Source organism: Oryzias melastigma, linkage group LG22 (genome assembly GCF_002922805.2).
Source record: "Oryzias melastigma strain HK-1 linkage group LG22, ASM292280v2, whole genome shotgun sequence".
In the NCBI taxonomy this organism is placed as follows: domain Eukaryota; kingdom Metazoa; phylum Chordata; class Actinopteri; order Beloniformes; family Adrianichthyidae; genus Oryzias; species Oryzias melastigma.
In genome coordinates, this window is record NC_050533.1 from 12,128,244 (window position 1) to 12,151,070 (window position 22,827).

The window sequence follows — 22,827 nt, forward strand, 5'->3', positions numbered from 1 at the left end:
TTATCTCAAATACAGCTTCATATTTTGATTTTATTTTAGATTTTTTTAATGATGTTGACAGAAGGGCTTCAAAACAAACAAACAAACAAGACTTTTTAGTAAACTGTATCCACTGCTACTTTGCCAAATTAGTTTTGGGAACCACCCAGCAACTTTTTCAAACACAAAACTCGTGTCAAAGTAACATTCAAGTAGATGTGTTGGTATTTTTAAGAGAAATGTTCTTAGTGGATGTGGAAACCATACTTGGGCGATCAAAGCCTGTTGCATATTGTTCCCAACTCATTTGAAAATCAAGTTCAGGGTCCTAAAAAATTAATCAAAAGTGACTCAAAGTCAATGTGGGGTTGTCCTCCTTGATTTAAATTGTGCTGCTTAGACCACAGCTATTATAGTTTATTTTAAAGGTGAAAATCGTGATTTTTCTTAAACTGCAATAAAACATTAGTATTTATGTCATAAATGAACCCCTGCATAATTATTTTGTCACCCGCGGCCCCGTGCACTCTCTTCAAGCGTTCAAAGATAGCGCGGTCGCTAAGATTTTGGCAGCCAACCGATAAGAAGGTCATAGGTCGTGTGACGTCAGTACAGGAACATACAGCTAGATCCGCTAGTGTTGTGATGACTTTCTGGGCATGGAATTACTTAGCATAATAGAATTTGGACTGCCGTGGATTTGGGGATTCGAACGGGATAATGGTAAATAGGAGTCTGGTATTTGGGTGCAGTAATGTGCCGAAGAAGGGGGTCTCCCTTCATGAATTTCCCGTTTTAATAAAGGAGAGGGGCGCTCCCCGGTCAGGGGGAGGCTTTGAGCCCCGGCCCTCCGGAGGAGGAACGCAGGGGGTGTACGGGCTCCTGGCCGGCGTGCCCCGGATGGCCAGGGTGAGGCCGCGGCGCCGCGCTGAGTGGGGGTTTGCGGTTACGAGGCCCCGGGCCGAGCATGGGGGGCGCCGTGGTTTCGCCGAGCCCGCACAAAGGGTTTTTACTCCCTCCCCTGGCCGTCTGGAAAGAGGACCCGCTCGGAGGTTGGTTGCGCGCGGGCGAGGGTGGCCGAGAGGGCGGCGGGGGAGCGAGCCCATCCGTCGCCGCAGCATCAGCAGCAGCAGACCCTCGTCCGCAGCAGCCCATGTGGGCCGCCTCGGCGGGCGGCGGACCCATGCGGGGGGCTCCGTCCGCCTCGGCCCTGGAGGAGGACGACAAAGGACGCTCCGCGGCAAAGGCGGCGCCTTTCCTTTCGCTGTATGAGCTTTCACCATCGTCATCCGAAGCCCCTGTATCCTCAGATGAGGAAATCTCCGGTTCAAACTGGTAGGGGTACACCCTCCGAACCCTGTGTCGTTAAAATTCCCTTGTTTGATGAAGGCTCATCACCTTCATCCAAAGAAATATCCGCTAAATCATGGTCTACGTCGCTTCTCAAACCGTCCGCCATTGTTGTTTACACTCTGGGATCCCTGAAGTGACGTCACGCGCAGCCCCCGCCCATCACCACGTATCGCCCAAATTTAAAGCTGTGCACGACCATAAAATGATCAACAAAATCGCGCTAGATCATTTTAAGTGAAAATTTTTATCAGATTCGTTTTCCAAGTTCCATTGACTTTCTAAATTTAAAAAAAAAAATTGCCACTGCACGAGGCCTTTAAAAATATCAAATCAGCGCTAAAAGAAAATGCCAAAATGCTTTTAAAGGGACGGATTCTGTTGAGGCAACTAAAACACATGCAGGTCTCCTTTGCTATGTGACCCGAGATTTGATTAGCGGTGGCGAGTGTGCCGCTCAAGGACCTTCTGTGACGAGGGCTCCATGTGGCAACGGGGCCCATCGCTAAAACAAATCATATCAGTGAAGGGCGAGGTGAGCTGAAAACCTTCACGTCCCCTTTGATGAATGGAGAAGACAGGGACAAGTGACATCCAGGATGAGGCTGTGAACAGAAGCATCAGGGATGAACCCGGTGTGAGCTGGCGGCTGGGACCCCCTCCAGGGAGAAGCAGGAAATGAAAGCTGCCGCTTCAAAATAAAAGAAGTCTAGATTGCTCTAATAAAAATAATCAATTTAATCAACAGGAATTCACATTCATTGGTTGTTTTAGCCATATAAGGGTTAAGTAAAGTGTAAATCTGACCTGTTCATATCGCTCTTTTTAACACACATTCAAGCAGCAACTTCCAATAAAAAAAACTCTATGTAAATGGACCTTAATGCCTGTTATTCTTCCATGTTCACGCATAGCTATGCACATTTTTAAGACCATTTTTGGGCTCTACGTATAAAATGTTTGACCACCGAACGCACATTGACCAATCAGGGACTCAGATTTAGAAGTGATGTATTCATGGTTTTAATTCCCAAAGGTGCCAACCGTTTAAAAATTGATCATGAAAGATAAATGAATAAGTGCAGCTTGTACCCAGCTGGAATTATGTGACACCAAGGCCGAATTCTAATTCTTCCCCTCCCCCTACAACTACTCCCTACCCCTAAATTTAGTCCTCCAAATGTAGAGTTCTGTAAAAATAGTGTCTATGTCTGAATTCCTTCCCTTCTATATAGTGGGGTTATTGTTTTCTAGTGCTGTCCAAATCTACAATTTCAACATTGAGTGCACTAGAAATTTCCCAAAAGTATTTGCAAAAAACTAGTGTACATTGATGCTCACTAATGCATTTTGGTCGAACAATTTTTGTAAAAAAAACATGTTAAAATGTAATTTTTTTAATAAACCATCCACATTTTTATCATCAGAACACAGGAGTCACAAATAAACATCATGAAAGGCTCATATTGAATCAATTTTCACTTTGAGAAATCTGTGACGTTTAGAAAAATGAAAGAAAAATAGTGAGCATGGTGTCCAAATTGCTTTTTAAAATTCAGGGCACTAGATAATCCAGCAATATATATATTTTAGGGATTATGGTGGGAATTCGGACATAGCCCTTGTCTTCAAATTTGGACGACAATCCCGCTCGATGACATCATCAATAGTTGCAGGTCAGCTAGCGTGGAACCGCTAGTGCTCGAAAATACATAAGATTGATTTTATAACCTTAAAAAGGTCATACTAAAAGAAAAAGTCATGACTTACATTTAAATGAGAACTTCTGTGCTTCAGAACACACTTAAGTGAAGAGTAGCGCTTCTCCTCCGCGGCAAAGCGTGACTTAGCTTACTCCTGCGCCGGAGGCTCGGTATCCCTCCACCACAAGGGTTAGCCCTTAAAAAAACTATATACTATGTATATATATACATACAGTATATGTAATATACATTCATTCATTCATTCATCTTCTTGTCCGCTTCTTCCCTGTCGGGGTCGCGGGGGTGCCGGAGCCTATCCCGGCTACTGATGGGCGAAGGAGGGGTACACCCTGGACAGGTCGCCAGTCTGTCCCAGGGCCTCAATCACACACACATCCACTCTCACAACAGTATATGTAATATACATACAATGTATCAATGTATATATATATATATATATATATGTATATATATTTATTTATTATTATATTATATATATATATTTTTTTTCTTGTGTGTTATTTTTTAACAATTCATTTTGATTTCTGGAAATTATTTTTGCTTTTCAAAAGCATTTTTTTTTTTCTTCACGGAAACCAGAAAAGGTAGATACTACGGGACATGTGTTGTGTGGTCTTAATAGTTTTATCTGGAGAAAATCTCTGCTGTCATTTGTGGTTCTTGATGCTCCATCGCAGGTTTTAGAAGACCACACGCTGTAAAAAGTCAAACATTGTATCAAATAACAAAAGTTCTGTAATTTGATACATTTAAAAATATTCGTTTTTATCAAATAAAAAAATTGAATGGAGTAGACCATTGACTCAACATTTGAATTTGATGAAAATTAATTATTTTAAACGTAAGAAATCATAGAACTTTTGTTAATTTACTTTTTTTTTCATTGTAAACAGAACTGTGATGACTGGAGCTCTCTTTCTCTGATTCTATGTTTTAGTTCTGTCATCGTTCTGTGACATTTCTCCAATTCCATGTTCAACTCTTTCAAACAGCTCAAAAACTGAAACGTGTCCATTTTAGTCTAACAATCCAAGTCGAGGCGATCACAGACGAGTCTCGCTCTGATCTGAAAGCAGAAGCATGCACATTCATCGGTGCACTCGGTTCTCTCTGAGCTGAGGGCGTTTAATGTGAAATGCGTGCACGATTTGTTCCAAGGGGTCCGACGGGCGCGACGGGACGCGTGGCGCTGCTCTCCCACAGATGCAATTAGGCTAAATGGGATTACGCCTATCACGTTTCAGACAGGCCGGCCCCAAAGCCACCTGGGGGAGGGGATGATGACGGGATGGCGGAGGAGAGGGGTGGCGATGGAGGATAGGTGGAAAGGAGGAAAAGCGTGTTGGGCTTGGAAGATGAAAACTGCATCTGTGGGACTCCAACCGCAACCTGAAACAGGAAGTATATGTACATTTCAGAACGTGACGACGTGACGGTTTGTTGTACCCCTCCCCCGGCCTCTGCTATCAGGCGAAATGTCAGCATCAATAAGGAAAAGTGAGGGAGGGGAAGTTGACATTTTCACACTGGCTGATGGGACCTTAGATCCTCTTCTTGAATTGAGCGCTGCGGTCAAAGGGTTTTATTTTATTTTTTATTTTTTTTAGAAAAGTACAAGAAGGGGAAAGGCCACCGCCTGGAATTGGATGCAGATTTTTCGCAAGCTAATCTAATTCTGGAGCGTTTTTGAGAGTGATTCTCATGCTGAGAACGTCCTAAACACGCATTCTTGAACATGTATTTAGCTCCTGGTGTTCACACTGAACTAGCAGGGAGGGGCTTCTTTTACTTTTGCTACAATTTACTAGCTCATGTCTTCCACCTACAGTTAGAAGAGGCTTGGTGCAAAATGTCAAAGCGGTGCAGATCTCAAAAATCTGGCTCTGAGTTCTCCTTTCACAGTTCTAGTTTACAAAAGTACGGTGGCCCTGAAGTTAAAATCCCACAGATCAATCACTCAATGCAAGAGCGTAAGCAAAATGAAACATAAAATAAACTTAATTATATTTTTGATATCAAAACAAAATTCCAGAAACCAAAAATTAATTCCAAGAAAAAGGAATCTTTTCAGAAAACAGAAGTCATTTCCAGAAATCAAAATAAAATGCTAACAAAATGAAAAACAATAAGAAACCAAAAGAGCTAGGTACTGTAGGACATCACTGATTGGATGATGACATTTGACTTTTGATTTTTTTCAAATGTGTCTTCAATGTTTCATTACTGATTGTCACAAACAGGCAGACAGCTGGTTCCACATGCAGGAGGTTTATTAGTTCAGACGCGAACTGAGCACAGCTAGAATCCACAAAGCTGAATCAGAGTCAGACAGGCAGAGGTCAATCATGAGGTCATCCGAGAAGAGACTGGGGGCGTTATGGTCCAGGCGAGGGTCAGGGCAGGCAGCAGGGAATCAAAGATATAGCAGGGTCAGAAACAGAAGATCAGGTCCAGATAGAAATGCTCGGTAATGCAAGGAAGGCGACATAAACAATACTTCGCACTGAGTGAGTCTCTTTAGTGCTTAAGTATCCTGTGGGTGATTGTCAAATGAGAGACAGCTGAGCAGCATCCTGGAACTGTGTGCTGGGGTTGCTGGGAGATGTAGTGCAGTCAGTACTCTCGGTGACCAGAAGAGGAGACAGAGTGCTGATTCCTGACGCTAAAAAAAGTTTCATGATTAGTACGGAGCAGATCCAGAATTGCTTCATTCCAAATTATTTTACTTGAATTGATGGACAAACGTCACCATGCATTCAAGGATGTCTTATAGTACCTACCATTTATGATTTTTGTAAAAAAGGAAATTCAGAAAAACACAAGTAATTTCTAAAAATTACAATTAAAGAAGAAAGAAGAAAGAAATTAAAATTACAAAATAAATAAAATCAAAAATATATATAGAAATCGCAAAAGCTATATAGGTACTATGGGACATCGCCGATTGTCCATCATTCCAACCGGAAAGTTATTTGGAATGAAGCGATTCTGAATCTGCTCTTTACTAACTATAAAACTTTTGCCTGCGTGTGAGTTTCGGAAACAAATATGAAAAATTCAAGCATCAAAACTCAAACATCATTGTCCAATCAGTGATACCAGACCGTCAGTACCATTTTTTTTTGTTTGTTTTTCTTTTACATTTTATTTCTGGATGTGACTTTTGTTTTCCAAAATGTTTTGTTTTTATTTCATTTCTTTTTTTTTTATTTTGTTTTATTTTCTCAATGGTAATGTTGTTGTGATTATCAATATGTTATAGTGTTGAGTAATTTGTTGATTTGCACTTCTGGGCCACCGTAGGATTAGATGTGAATGTGCTCATCAATACTTCCAGACTTAAGAAAAGGCAAATGGTGCATTTCTGAATGGAAAACTCTACAATAAATGTTGCAATGTGCACCTGTTATCCTTCATGACCCATTCTGAATGTCACCAGAGTTTCATCGGCTTTACTGCAGGAAGGAAGCCCGCCACGTATTGAACTGCAGCAGATCAATCCGCAGCACAAAGGAAATCGATGCTCCGGAACTGAGATACAGGAACCATCCTTTGATTTGAATTGTAGATTAAAGGAGAATTACCACAAATTAAAACCATAAAAATCTTCCCTGATGATGGAATCTGAATAATAAACCTCATTAATGTGATAATTATGTTTAAGATAAACATTCAGGTATTCCAAATTGCTACAGATTCACTGTTTTTGGTATTTTATTTTTAATGCCACCAAAATAAATGGATTTTTCAGTGGAATAAACTATTATCATGAAAGTAAAAATTACATCCTCTTTGCATAATTGGAAAAAAAACAGCAAAACTGAGAGCTGCGGAGGACATCTGAGTGAAAAAAAGACCCATATGGTCACAGTGTTTTGGAAATGAGGATAGACAAATGCTCAATCACCTGTTATTCTTAAGTACGGATAAAACCGCAATGACGCTTTTCAAATGAGACAGCTTGAGTTTACCTCGACTGTATAAGAATAGCCACTACATTACAGTATCTCCAGCTGTTTCTTTTATCCCCCGGCTCAGTCATTAAAACTCTCACATCTTTTTGAACATTTGTTGAGAAAATTGAAATGAAAAAAATGCTAAAAACGACACTCCGATCGCACTGTCGCATGTGAGCAGTAATTTAACACAAAACCGAGGAGAGAAGGCGGCAAAATTAGATTTAAAACTGAAAAAAGTGCCTGTTTTTTAAGGGTTTCTGAGGAGATGATATCTGTTACAAAAGTGAAGATGTATGTACTTTAATTTAGCGAGCCCTTCTTTGCAGAACCTCCAAGTTAAAGGTGTGGGTGTAAATTTGATTACGCTCAAGTTAAAGCAATTTCCTCCAGAATTCAATTCTTGTCGTCGGATGCAGGTGAGCTCCCCGCAGACGCCCGCGTCTTCCTTCAAAGAAATGAAGCACCTATAAACAGCAGCCTTAAAAGGGAGGGAACGGATTGAAGAGGCAAAAATGCAATTAATATGCAAATGGGGCGGCAGACTAAATGGGAAAGCTTTAACAAACATTCGTGCGTCGAGAGATAAGACTGTTTTTCGGGTTGTTTTCCCTCTAACCTGCGCTTGTCCAAAGTCAAAGCTTCAGGGAGCAGAAACGTGGATGTCGCCCCTAATGGATTATTCCACTGCTGGGAGCGGGGTGGGTCGAGGCCACGTTTGGGAGCACCTCGCTATTGGTGGTGTCACACGGCGGGGAAGAGGAAAATTAATGCCAACCAACTTAACACTTTCTTTTCTTTTATTTATTTTATTCTGACTGCTTTTTGTAGCATTTTTTATCAAATCCCATTAGAGGGAAGTTAAAAAAAAGGAAAATTTAGAGAAAGGAAACATTCAGTGTGTCCGTTCCTCTAGCTATATCATTCATCAACTTTTAACAGAGCAGAAAAGGTGTCATTTTTGATCAACATTTGAGGTATAAAAAGTAAAAACAGAAACAGGCAGTAACTCTTTAACACAGTAGCTTCAGCTCCAGTGCTAACATTTTTACAACTACTGTAACTCTTTCACCGTTTATAACTACTGGGTTTTCTGCACCGGATTATAACACATTAGAAGAGACAAAAGAGTCAGAGATGAGTAAGTCAGTCAATCAGAATTATTTAATGCGCTCACAGTAACTCTAGAAATGTTTGTAACCTGCTACGTGTTAGCCGTATTAGAAGCCTTAGCAGCATAAAGACGTTAGCCACGTTATCATATTCACAACACCTGCAACTCCCATCCTGTTTGCAACACGTGAAAAAATAGACTGGTACCACTAAAATAAACTTTACTGTGATTACGCTAACTCCTTACCTTGTTAGTGACCCATGAAAAATAGCATAGTCCCAAACTGCTACGTCTTAGCTTATTCACAAATCCTGTAATTCCCATCTTTGTTTGCAACATGTAAAAAATAGACTGATAACAATGCAAACAAAACGATGTCGTGACTATGCTAACTTCCAACGTTTGTTGGTAACATGTAAAAACAAAGTATAGCCGGAAACGCCAACATGTTAGCTGAAATTAGCTAAATTAAATGATACAAAACAACAATGAAATATGAATTTGTTTCCCGCTGAATTCAACCAAGAAGTTGACAGAAAAAACTTTTGATTGTGACATTGTTTAAAGCGATAAACACCTTTTCTTTTCAGAAATGTTGTTTTTTATCTATTATGTGTTGTTGAGTCTTATTTCCTGGTTTAACTTTATATTTGGGTCAAAATTGACCTATTTTCTCTCTTGAAAATGGGTCAATTTTGACCCAAATGCAATATAACAGTTAAATAATTATATAAATGATAGTGATATTTAAATTTTTCTTTTTTTCTTATTTGTACATCCATTCAAAATACAAACATATTGCAACCATTACATTATAACACATTAAAAAGTAAGAATTGTAGCTCAATCTACTAATTTCTGACTTTGATTTTTGAACGAATAGGATTGCAACATAAATATCAATCCACCAGCCTAGTCTTGCAGGACAAAGCTGTAAAGGTTTTAACACATTACTCCTAAGATTCAATTCTCTTTCCACCCCCACCCGAAGTCCCCCTAATGATCCATCCACCACCTCCAGCCCTCCAGAGCCTCCACCATGATTCACATCCCCAAGCTAAATGATGGCTGCTCTTACTTGGAGAGCTCCATCACTCTCCCTCCACCCTTGGTTTTCATCAAACAAGTATATGAGCTGAGACTGGCGCCTGATTGCGCTGAAGAGCCCAGCTCAGCAGTTTTTACGAGACCGCGTGCGCGCGCGTTTGTTTCGCGCCCTCAGACTCGCGCTGCTGCGTTTGATGGCACTTTTGCGAGGCGAGTTTTTCATCTTAAAATGCTTGAGTGTTTACAGCCGAGGGCGCGGAGTCGATTTGGTGAAGGGCAGCATAATTCCACGGGCAGGACACTATAAATGTTGATTAGATGAATGTCGAGTGGAATTTCTAATCATCAGGAGCCAATTTGCATGCTTTTTGTGGAATTAGTGGAAGAGGACCCAAAGTGACAAGGTTTGGTTTTCTTTAAAAAAAACAAAACTTCATAGTTTTTCTAGATCAAGTGTTGTGATGGTAACAGTAGTTGTAGTATGCAGTTTTAGTTGAGAAAGCACTGCTCTCCTCCTCATGACTTTGAATAACCGCACACACCCTGATTCTAACCCAACCTATGACCTTGAGCTGTAAAAGATGATGTATTCAAGCCTTGGACGTATGTTGTGGATGGTAAGTCATTTGGGAGGAGCTAAAGGTGTGCACAGGTGTGTCTTGGAGTTTCCTCAAAGGACATTGTAAAAATGGAACGTATGATGTGTACAAAGTATCCAAAAGTATCCATAAGGCCAATGGAAGATGCATGGACTTATGGTACAGGTCTTCAGTTACATTCAAGCACTGAACTCTTACTGACTTTATGTAAATCAAATCAAACTTTATTTGTAGATCACTTCTTAGACTGATGTAACACAAAGTGTTTCAAATTCTACAACCTGTCACCTCGAAAATAAAATATGCAAGAACATTTTAGCTCTACGACCTCATTGAGAGGTCTACAACCTTGATATTTACTGTCATCTGTACAAGTTTGCCACTTTTTATTGCCCACAGACAGCCTGTATACACCTGTAAGGCCAGGTGTAACTAAGGCTTGAGGTATAGACACATGCATCTGTACAGGTGGTGAAAGTTTATGGACAGTCTGGACCTGGGGAGGTTGCAAGGTGCTTCTTAAGTAGAACGCTACATTCTACCGGTGGTCTCCAGCCCTGTTCCTCGTGACCTACTGCCCTACCAGTAATCAATGGTCACTTGGGTCAGGTGAGTTGAGTCAATCAGAAACTGGACTCACTCAACCCAGCTAATCAGCAATTTACTTAAGCAGAGTAAGCTGCAAAAGAAGCAGGGTAATAGCAGGAGGAATAGAGTTGGAGACGCCTGCTCTAGTGGTTCACAAAACCTTAGGGTGTTTTCAGACTGGAACAGTCCATTAGTACAGACTGAGTCCACTTAATCCTGAACCTTGCTTTTGGTCTGTATTCAGACTGCCTTTCAACCAAACATTTCTGTTTTAAACTAAAGCTTGTAAACCAAACCATGTGACTAATCGAAAGGATTGGGGGAAAAAAATTGGAATCAAATCGATTCAGGCTCTTATGAATTGAATCAAATCATTTCTGGAAATTATAACCGATACCCAGTCCTACTTGAAAACATCAATTCTAAGAATCACTGCCTGGTAGGGAGTTGAAAGAGTGGACTCTCAAATGGTTGGAGCCAATTCTTAGGTTTTTTTTCCTTTTCTTTTTTTGTGTGCTCTCTGCCTGCTTGGTCACAGCATACGCAATTTGTGAGTCAGGGACGTTAACGTCAATGTTAAGTCATTAGTAATAAAAGACAAAACAAAAGAACTAGCATGCCAACATGTGATTAAAATATTTAACAAAAGAATGGTTTGTAAGGTAATTAATACAAACAAATGGAGCAATTCTAAGTCTTCTCGTGTACACTACACAGTAAAGCAGTTTTAAACATTTTTTGTAAGATTGTGGTCAATTAAAGACCCACAATAAATCTTTTGTAAATAATCGAGACTCAAAAGAGCAGATTCTTTTAGGGAGTCGAATAGAAAGAATTCGAAGTGCCCATCACTAGTATCAACGTCAGGTACAACACTTACTTATTCTACTTTACGGTGGAGGCATGCTGTAAGGCTGTAGGTTATTAAGCTACGCTGATGAGTGTCTATGACATATATTCTCTAGAAAACAGTGTGAGAACCAATGTGTGTCACGTTTAAAGTAGTTTTGATGAGCCTACATTCATCCAATCACCTTTTAATAAGTCATTGTGTCTCATTGTTGCTTCGCTACTCTGTTTACATCCTGTAATGCCCGGCGAGGGTGGCGGTTTTGGCCCAGTTGTTCTGCTTGAGCCTATTCAGACTGAGGAAACTCAAAGCAAACTGGACCTCAGTCTGATTGAAAACATAACATGACCACATCAAAAGATGGGTCCAAGAGTGGTTCCTGGTCTTTGACGAGGGTCCGCTTGGGTGTATTTAGACTGAACATTTGTTCCGTATCATCGGGGGAATGAATTCTGGCCTTAGTCACAACTGTCCTTAGATATAGATTAGTTTTCCCCAATCAGTATGAGACTGGACCAATACAAAGACAGCATTCCTTAAAAGGTGCCAGAGAGTATTAACCCATATCTAAACCAATAACAAAAACACAAGTTTACATTAAATTTCATGGACAAATAAAGGGTTATTTTTAGTTTTCTAGAACTATCCCCCTGAACACAACCCTCTCAGCCACACAACCATGCAGAGATCATCTGGCAGGTACCGGCGCGGTGATTAAAGTGTACTGCACTCACCTGCCCAAGTCCAATCAAGGCCTTTGCTGATTGCAGCAGCTTGCGGGAGACAAGAAGTGGTGGTGGTGGTAGGGCGGGGGGGAAGCTGACAGGGGAGGGGCCGTGCGCTCCAGAGCTGGTTAAGTGACACCGTGGTGGAGCCATGGCAGGAAGCTGCAGCCCCAGGGAGCATCCATTCCTGCTCTCCTCTCCTCTCTGGCCAGACGGGGTGAATCAATCATCGCCAAAGATGTCAGCATCTGCCCAAGCAATTTCAGATTGGAATAAATGGCAGATGGGGATGTTGTTCCCTCTGTTTAATCAGTTCCACCAAATGTGGTTTTATCTCTTATAAAATGAAACCATCTGTAGCACGTAGGTGTAAGGATCAAGTGAGGGAGGACGGCGGCGGGAGGAGGGAGCGTGCGCCGCATATGTGCGCGCTTTCCAACGCGCGCCGATGAAGGGCAGAGGGAGAGATGCAACACTGTGAAACAGAAGCAGAATAGTGGGAGTGAAACAGAAAAAAACGAGAGAAGCACTTATCCATTATAAAGAGAGAAAATGTAATCTTACTGCCAACTCACACCTCCACTCTAATCTCCTCTTTCTCCCTCAAAGGAGTACCACCCAGGGGCCATCACCATTATATCTGGACCCATCTATTTCTTTCTCCGCCTCAAACTAGATGCCGGGGCTGTAATTTGGTCCCCCCAGCCCCGGCAGAAGCAGAGAAATCTCTGATAAATCCTCTTGTTTTTTTAAGCGAGCGTTCCTCGTCTCTGAGCTCCCCTTCAGGGTTTTTCCTTGACATTCCTTCACTTCTGGATGGCCTTTCTTTCCACCGAGGAGCCAAATGAGAAGATAAATCTGCGCTGATTACATTCGGTTGATGCGAGCGAGTCAACGGCATCAACAAAGAGCCGCAGCTACTTTTGCAAACTTGTGCTCAGGCGGTCGTTAGACCCTCGTAAAGGACAGAAAAGCGTAATGTGAGAGTCGCGAGCTCCAAACGCCGAAAAGGAAAATCTGGAGTCGTCTTTCTGTTTTCCTGTGAATTCAATGAATTGAGTACAAATGCTATGAAAGATTTAAAAACGTCTCGAAACATTATCCAAAGATCACCTTAGGGTGACAATAAACAAATCCTGTGATATATACAAAAATACACTCTACACTAATATCTTATAATTCTTTAAAAAAAAGTGAAAACTGTTTGAAAATTTTATATTGATTTTATAAAAAAATAATTAAAAAAAAAAAAAACGAGAGGAATAAAAGCTTTTTAAATAAATAAACACTCATGTCTGTCTGCCAAGCTAAGGACAAACCGTTTCCAATCATTTTTTTGGCCAATGAACAAGTTTTATTTTTAAAGTTTGCTAAAAGATACGATTATTTTTTGTATTTTATTTGTTTGACACAATTTACACAATCGAAAAAGAATCTCTTTATGTAAAACGTATATATCTATATTTAACATGTAGTAAAAAAAAGAATCCCAGCCGAACAATTAAAAATGGTTTAAAAATTGTTTTCATTGATTTCATGAAAAACAAATAAAAAGAAAAAATAATAAACACTTGTGTCAGTGTGAAGGACACAAACACCCAATTTACCAAAGGATTGAAATTCTTTTTGCTTATTAAACTTGTGTGACACAATTTATGTAGACAAAAATAATATTTTTATTTGAAACTATTTTCAAACACCTCTGAAATATCACAAACAGAATAAATCCAAGATAAGCGATAACATTTATAAAAAAAATATTGTACAAAGTTTTCAAAAGCGGAACATTTCTAACTGATTTATAAAAAGCAAATGTATAGTAAGAAGAACAGGATTAAAAACAACATAATATATCTGTCTGCCAAGCCAAGAACAAACTGTTCCCAATCATTTTTTAGCCAATCATCAAGTTTCATTTTTTCATTTATTTGAAAGATTTTATTTCCCTATTAGATCTGTGTGACACGATTTATGCTGTCAAAAAATGATGTTTTTTTTTCAGAAAGCTGCACAAAAAACTGAATGAAAGACAATTTAATTATTAGTTATCAGTTAGGAAGAAACTCTTGTCACATTCAGACAGTTAAAAAGACCCAAACTAATAATTAGATCTATTTTTTATTTAAATGTTCCAGAAACATCTTTTAATTAAAAAAAAGAATGTGCTCTTTCCCAATTAAAAAACCCTCAATTATCATTTCCTCAACATTTTATCTGTCAATAAATAAAGGACGTTTTCATTTACAAGTATAATTTAAACAATGAAAAAGTTGTTTGAAGAATTTCAACTCAAAACTTTTTTTTATTGTTTTTAATTAAATATAGAAAGTTACTTTATGTTGTATAAAAAGTCAACTTTCAGTTGAAATCACTCTTCATGTTTGTAAATGCTATTACTGATAACATTGATTAAAACATCAATAAGGACAACTTGTACTGTTAAAAGAAGTTTTTGAAATAATGTAATGTACCTTATGAGGCGCATTGGATTACAGTATCAGGCAAATACTCAGTGAATGCTCTATTTTCATACTTTTATTTTATTTAAATATGTGTAAAAATGGTTTATTTGAAAATAACTTTTTTAAAAATGATCTCTGCAAATGTACCAGAGTTAGCCAAAAGGCTATTTTCCGCCCCTATGTCAAAAATAAGGCCCACTGAACTGTAATTCTCATTATGCGAGACAAACGAGTCTGAAATGTGTCAGACTTTATTTACTGTGATAGCCCTTAAACCTGTTTGAAAGATGTTACATGTTGGACACATTAAATGCGTTAGCCATGTTAGCTCACTCATATTAGCTGTAAGTCCTAACCTTGTTTCCAATACACACAAAAACGGACGGATAGTGGTAAAAAAATGACTGAAACTCCCAAAACAAACATTACTGTGACTATGCTAACTAAAATCTTGCAAATAACATTAAAAAAAAACTTTGGCACGGCTACATGTTAGCCACGTTAGGAGCGTTAGCATATATTCACATTACCTGTTAATCCCGACCTTGTTAGTAACACATAAAATAAACACAGTCCAACACCGCTACAGTTTAGCCACGTTCAAGTGTTCACAATAACACTTAACTTTAAAAAAGAAAACAAAAAAACAGACTGATATCGCTACAATAAACACTACTGTAACCACACTAACCTACACTACGCTAAACGGCTTTTCACTAATACATAAAAAAGGTTGCTGCTACATGTTAGCGTTGTTAGCATATTCACATTAACACTTATCCTTGTTTGGAACTTGTAAAAAAATAAACAGACTGATGTCACTTCAACAACCATTACTGTAACTACGCTAAGCTACGCTAAAAGGCTTTACACTTACATGTAAAACAAAAGCTAATTAGCCTCGTTAGAATATTCACATCAACACTTAGCCTTGTTTGAAGCTGGAAAAAAAAACAGACTGATATCGCTTCAACAAGCATTATTGTGACTACCAACGCTAAAAGGTTTTACACCAAAATGTAAAAAAATAAGTTGGTTGATGCTACGTGTTAGCCTTGTTAGCATATTTCAATTAACATATAGCCTTGTTTGAAACTTAATAAATAAATAAAAAAGATGGAATGCTAAAACACACATTACATGCTAACTCCCAACTTTATTGGTAATGTAAAATAAAAAAAATAAAAAAAAATGACAGGCTTCTGATTTCCTAGCTGTGTTTCCCAAAAACACATCAGTCTTTCCGTCAATGAACAGCATGTTGTTCTAAATGGAGCTGGATATAAATGGTAGTACAAGATTTACTGATTTATTAACATTTCCATCATTCAGCATCAACAGTAAATGTTTTCCATTTCTTTTTTTTTTCTTTTTTATTTGATTGACTCCTCTCCTCAGGAACAAAAGAGGCATAAATCAGCTCTTGGCTTTGCCTGTGAGAGCCCGTCTGACTCCCTGCATCTCGGAGAAACTGCAGGCTTCCCATTCATGTGATGGAATGCATTATGGAAATGCCGAGAATGACTTTGACTAGTGCCAAGTGATAAATTATCCCGATAAGAACAGGCAATATCTGGACATCGCAGTTTATATTCCGATGAGTTTTATGGTTTTATGCATTTTTAATTTTTTCGAGGCCGAAGCGACTCAAAATGAAGAGAGCCTCCAGCATGAGCGTTTTGAATTCATGGCAAGCAATTCTTCAAAAATTATTTTTATCTTGTGAATCGCCACAAGGTCTTTTGAGCACATATTTTTGCACTTAAAAATTTTAACATCAAATCAAACTAAAGGTCCTGCCAATTTTAGAAGTTTCTATGTTTTTTAATTCTTAGTATTTTTTAATTGCACCCTTGTGCATATTCTGTATGCATTATACACAGAGGAAATGCAGAAACGTGAACTTTGCCAGTTAATCTGTCAAAATAAAAGCATTGTTTGTGCTCTTTGTGAACATCTTTATTTTTCTTGTGGTCATATTTTCCTTTAGCATCCCGACATTTGCCTGGAATTTCAATATTTGCAAAGATGTGTTAAGTTAGAATGCACTAAGCTACAGTACACTGTACAGGCTTTTAAAGGTACACAGCATAGAGAAGGAAATTGTGCTTTACAGCACAAATCCTGAAGTGATCATTCCATCCTGACAGAGTCCTCAAACTCTGCATTAGATCAGGTTTGGATAACAGCATGTAAAGTGGACGGAGTAGTTCAGAATCGTGACTTCTGTTACAGCTAACAGTGCCATCCAGTTGTTGGTCATTTAATTAAAAAGAAAGTATTTCCATTGCAGTTTTCTGAAATATTTCAATATGCCTCATAAACCATTTCCTCCAAAAACTTTTATCAATGTGATTTTTTTTTGTCAATAATTGTTATGTTTCCACTAGATCAGGGGTCTACAACCTTCAACTCTGAGAGAGCTATTCTAATTGATTTCTCACTGACTACAACCCAGTAGGAGCCACAAAGTCTTCCTTAACCTTTTAAAAAAAACAAGACATTGATTTGCATTTATGCTATTGTTGCTATTATCATTAACATAAATGAATTGTTAATTTTGCATGAATAAAACACAAAGTTTAAAAAAATTACCCTTTTTTAACCTTTTGACAGAAGTCTCTTTCAAAATAAAAGACACCCTGTCACATGTCAACGCAGCAAAAGTAGCAAATGTAATGTCAGCAGAGATGAAATAAAAATAGTTAATTTTACTGTTGTTGGTGCATTTCTGCCAGAAATGTAAATCTAAGAAATCAAAATGAAATCTGAACAAAGCACGTGACCCCAACACACTTAAAATTTCCTATTTTTTTCAAAAATTTAAAATTTGCGTAATAATCCGGTGTACCTTAATACGGGTGGTGCTTATGTGATGCGTACGGTCCTTGGACTGTTTGTAAATTAAGTTTGAGTTAGTTTAATTTTTTTCCCTCTTACAACTTTGTCACTTCTTACCTTATAGTTACTTTTTGACATTTAGACACTTTCTATTTTATTTTATTTTTTAAATAAAGGAGCCACATGTTTCAGACCCCTGCATTAGACAAATTTATTATCTTGAATCTTGAAACATCTTTTAATTAAAAAAAAGAATGTGCTCTTTCCCAATTAAAAAACCCTCAATTATCATTTCCTCAACATTTTATCTGTTAATAAATAAAGGACGTTTTCATTTAGAAGTATAATTTAAACAATGAAAAAGTTGTTTGAAGAATTTCAACTCAAAACTTTTTTATTGTTTTTAATTAAATATAGAAAGTTACTTTATGTTGTATAAAAAGTCAACTTTCAGTTGAAATCACTCTTCATGTTTGTAAATGCTATTACTGATAACATTGATTAAATCATCAATAAGGACAACTTGCAATGTTAAAGAAGTTTTTTAAAAATAATGTAATGTACCTTATGGGGCGCATTGGATTACAGTATCAGGCAAATACTCAGTGAATGCTCTATTTTCATACTTTTATTTTATTTAAATATGTGTAAAAATGGTTTATTTGAAAATAACTTTTTTTTTAAATTATCTTTGCAAATGTACCAGAGTTAGCCAAAAGGCTATTTTCCGCCCCATGTCAAAAAAAAGGCCCACTGAACTGTAATTCTCATTATGTGAGACAAACGAGTCGGAAATGTGTCAGACTTTATTTACTGCGATAGCCCTTAAACCTGTTTTAAAGATGTTACATGTTGGACACATTAAATGCGTTAGCCATGTTAGCTCACTCATATGAGCTGTAAGTCCTAACCTCGTTTCCAATACACACAAAAACGGACGGATAGTGGTAAAAAAATGACTGAAACTCCCAAAACAAACATTACTGTGACTATACTAACTAAAATCTTTAAAAAATCTTTTTGAATCCAATTTGCGCAGTTTCATGGTCAATAGAAACGCAGTGACTGTTTGAAATCGCATCAGAGTTCACTTGCAAGTTTTCAGGAGGACTGAGGTTTGTGTGTTTGTTGTGTGTTTGTTTCCCTTCTGCTAAACTGAGAGCACACACGGACAAGAAATGAACTGAGCGCTCTGCAAAACAAATTCAGCCTCAAATCAGGCACATTTAAAAAAATAAAAACTGTTTTCCTGTGTCAGTGTATAATTATTTACAGACCATTTTATCAATAAATTAATAAATGTGCAATTATTCAGAAAGCATAACAGAGGCTCTGCAATCATTTACCTTTTTATTTGATCATAACTAATGAGTACTTAGGCTTCTGTACTCAAAAAGTGTTACCGTGATGGAATATTTTCACACTTTTGCTTCCAAGTGAAATACATTTCTTTTATCTGCTGAATGTCTACAGTGATGAGATTTCACAAGCTGCGTTTTACCTTTGTTCTCTTTTTATATTTAATTTTTTAATTCTCTATAAGTGGGGTCAGTCTGGTGGAGCAGGGTGACGCTTTCTTTAAATCTGGGAATCGCTGCTTCCCCGCCTGGTGAAATTGCCCATGTGTTCACATTAAGCAGCTGATAAATGATGGTTATTAGCGCCATCTGCACTTTTCACACTAAAACTCACCAAGATTCTTCAAATCATTACATTTCACTGGGAGCTTTAATTGAGAAAAATACACATGTTTTTGCTTTATTTCTTGAAAACTGACATGATTTTTTATAGACATTTGTTTAAAAATTGCATCTAAAAGTCCTAATTTAATATTACTTTTTTGCCATTTATTAAACATTTGTGGTCAGAAAGATCTAAGCCTGCGGCTAACTGGTGCTACACTCAGAAATATCAGGAGGTCTGTTGAAAAGGACTGCATGGTGATCAGCCGCGCTCTGATAATCCATAATAATCGGTACCATAGCTGAAGAACTGAGCTGCTGGCTAGAAATCTGTGAGTCAGCTCAGAAAATTCACCTTTTTTTTGTACATATCCCGTCTGATATTCTGCTTCCATCTTCACAGAAACCAATTTTAGGAACCAGCAGACTCTTAGCGGGAAGAAAGCAGGGATGCAACAGCTGAACAGAGCGAACAGGCAGCCATACATATGGATCAGGTCGGCAGCCTGAGCATTAATAGCCTCCCTCTGGAATCTAAAACACTGGAACAGGCCAAAGAGGAACTCCTGAGGGAAATCACAATACCGGCAGCCATTCAGGTCAGCTTGTACATGTTCGCTGCAAGTTACAGCTCCATTTTGCTCCCCCCACTCTTCAGTCTCCGCGGCCGGAGAGCTTCCTTCTGCAAGGTGATTTATACACTTGCATGCTTAGCGATTGGATGAAGAGAAGGCATTGCATTTCTGTTTGGGATGATTTATGTTTTCCTGCAACATAGTGAAGGTTAAAGGACCAGTTATGTCACAGCTTCAACTGTAGGAGAAATGTTTTGAAACTGAATTTTAAGCAAAAATACACATTAATGAAAACTGTAGGCTATTTTTTGAGTCAAATGAAAAAGTAGACGTGTAAGAATGTACTATTTTGTGGCCCTCAGCAATCATGGACTGCAGGGACCATATTGTTTTCGCAATTCTTCTTTATTTCTGCGCCTAAGATTTCACTCCCTCCATAGACTCGTAAAACTCACCCAAATTTGCCAGCACCATGTCTTAAATTTGCTTCTTACGGCTAAGATAATTGATACTGTTGAATGAAATGCTTAAACTTGTAGCTCGTTAGCATAGCTACCTCCTTAGTTAGCCTCTTTAGAAATGTGTTTTCCTAATAGTTATTGCTGCTTAATGCAATGCTAGCGCTTTTAGATTAGCATTGTTAGCATATTTAGCATATTTATCAACATGTTTTCTTAAGCACTTTTAACTAAATTAGCACAGTTAGCGTTATGTTAGGTTACTTTACTTAGCATCTTTAGCATTGTGTTTTCATAATTGATGTTGCTGAATGCAATGCTAGCACTTTTGGCAACATTAGCATAGTTAGCATGGTTACCTTAGTTAGCACCTTTAGCATTTTGTAGCAGTGGTTTTATCTGAGACACTTGATAATGCTGAATATAATGGTAGCATGTTTAGCAATGTTAGCATAGTTAGGATTTTTAGCATAATTAGCATTTTTAGCCAAAAAGAATTTTGACTGCAAGGGCGTAAATTGACTGCTATGGCAGTGAGGCCGGGTAGAATGGGGCAGCGAGCAGAAGAGTTTATTGGCTGAAGGCCTTTCAATGCCGCTTGGCTCTAATTATTGAGTTTTTTTGTTACTAATCCTCTGTTACTTATTTTGTTTCATTTTTTGTGTTTAATATTGAATGAAGAACCTACAATTTCCCTACTTCTCAGACTTTTAGTTTATAGTTAGTTAGTTAGTTTATATCAGAATCAGAGAACTGTATTCATCCAAGGGGGGATTGCACTTACAGCAGAGCTCCTATCACTAAGTTTCTATACAGTCAGATAAAGAATAAAATGACAAAGCGATGCAAATGTAGCTAAAAGTTTAAGCATTTTATTCAGCATCATCAATTATCTTAGCTGTAGGAGACAAATTCAAGAAGACAAGGTGAAGGCACATTTTGTTTTTGTTAATTTTTGTAAATTTATTACAAGTTATACGTTTAATTAATTTATTTTTAAATGAAACTTTTACTTTTTCAAAAACAAAATAGTTTTTTTGAATGAAACGTAGTTATTACTTTAAAACTAGCATTTTTGTCAAAATATTTACTCTATGTTACAATAAACTACATGTCCTCACACTGGAAGCGTCCTAATGATGGCTGGAGCTGTTGGAAGTTCTGATATGAAGATCATCAACGTTGGTATGACTTTTTTAACACATCATTACTCAGCAGAGATTATAGTTTTTCAACTTGAATGGTTTCCCTAAAGCATTAAGGACATCAGCATGTGGTAAGAGTGATGGACATAAAAAAAACATAAAGGATATTCATTTTGAAAATACGAAATATTATGTACTTTTAAAATAAAATAATGTAGTAATCAACAGCTGTGGTTATAGTTTGACTACAGACACAGTTTTCATCTGATCAGCTGATTTTAAAATATAAAAAATAATAAAAAATTATTGACAAGATTGTTTACATTAAACCTTCCTCTGCAGGTAGTTTCTCCACCAAGCTAGGGTTCTATGCATCTTAGCAGTTCCTCTAGCACTGAACTTTTCTGGAGTGAGGTGTCTGATGTCTTTCTAGTGATCTGCTGAGTTCACTCGTCCAATTTAGGAGTTACTGCCCAAAGTGCTCCAATTACCACGGGCACCACAGTCTCCTTCACCTTGTGAGCGTCCTTACGAGTCCCTGGTACTTCTCCAGTTTCTCATGGTCCTACTTGATGTTGCCGTCTCTTGGTACACATCACTACAACTTCATAGTTTTTGAAATATTGAGCAAAATATCCCCCATAGGAAATGAATAAGAAATTGTATAAATCGATCAAAAACTTTGACACTTGTGAACTTCTGCATACTTTCATCCAGAGACGCTGTTCAAACTTTAAAATGTTCAGCAACTACAAGGATTTTTAGGGCAATTTGTAGTGTAGCTTTTAATTTAGCAACGCGCTAGCTTTTTTTAACTAATTAAGACATTTTTCCAGTTGTTCAGGGTAGTTTGGAGTTTAGCTCAAATTTTTGCAATATGATAAAATACTGAAAAAATAAGACATTTTCCCAGTTTTTTGGGCTAATTTGGAGTTTGCTAATATTCTAACAAGCCAGCTGTTTTGACAAAATTAGAACATTTTTCCATTTTTTCTTTTTTTTGAATAATTTGGAGTTTGGCTAAAATGTTAACATCATGCTAGCAGTTTTGGCTAATATAGACAGTTTTCCAGTTTTTAGGCTAATTTAGAGTTTAGCTAATATTTTAACAACCTGAGCTTAGACATTTTCACACTTTTATTTTGGCTAATTTGGTATTTAGCTAGTATTTCAGGAAGCTTTAGGCTTCAGCGTTTTTAGCTATCAGCTCTAGCATCTTCAGGAGCCACGTTCAGCTTTTACAGCGTTCACACTAGCATCATCGCAGGTCATGCTATACATCTTTATTTGTCAGCAATATCTTTAATTTTAAATGTTGCAGGGAACACAAGTTGAATTTTGAACAACAAACCCTCCTACTCATTGTTGTACATCTTTAAATGTTCTGCCACATTCATTTGGTTTCGGGAGATTGTTCAGAGTCATTTAAGGAGATACAGTAAGCTCCTGAATCACAACACAACCCCACAACATGACTCACAACGCACTGCCATTCGTCAAAGGGAGATTCTCTGCTGTAAAAGTCTCCATTTTATCTTCGGTTTGGAGAACTTTGACCCGTTTCAGACCCAGGCCGAAGTGGTGGGAGTTCTGGATGAAGGGCTTCATCTGCTGCGGTGCAGGAATGCCGACAATGTGGCGGGCATGGCGGGGAACTTGTGACCTCGCTCAAGTGCCACATCCTCCCACACAACCGTACATCAATACCGCCTGTGTCTTCGCCCGTTTGTGA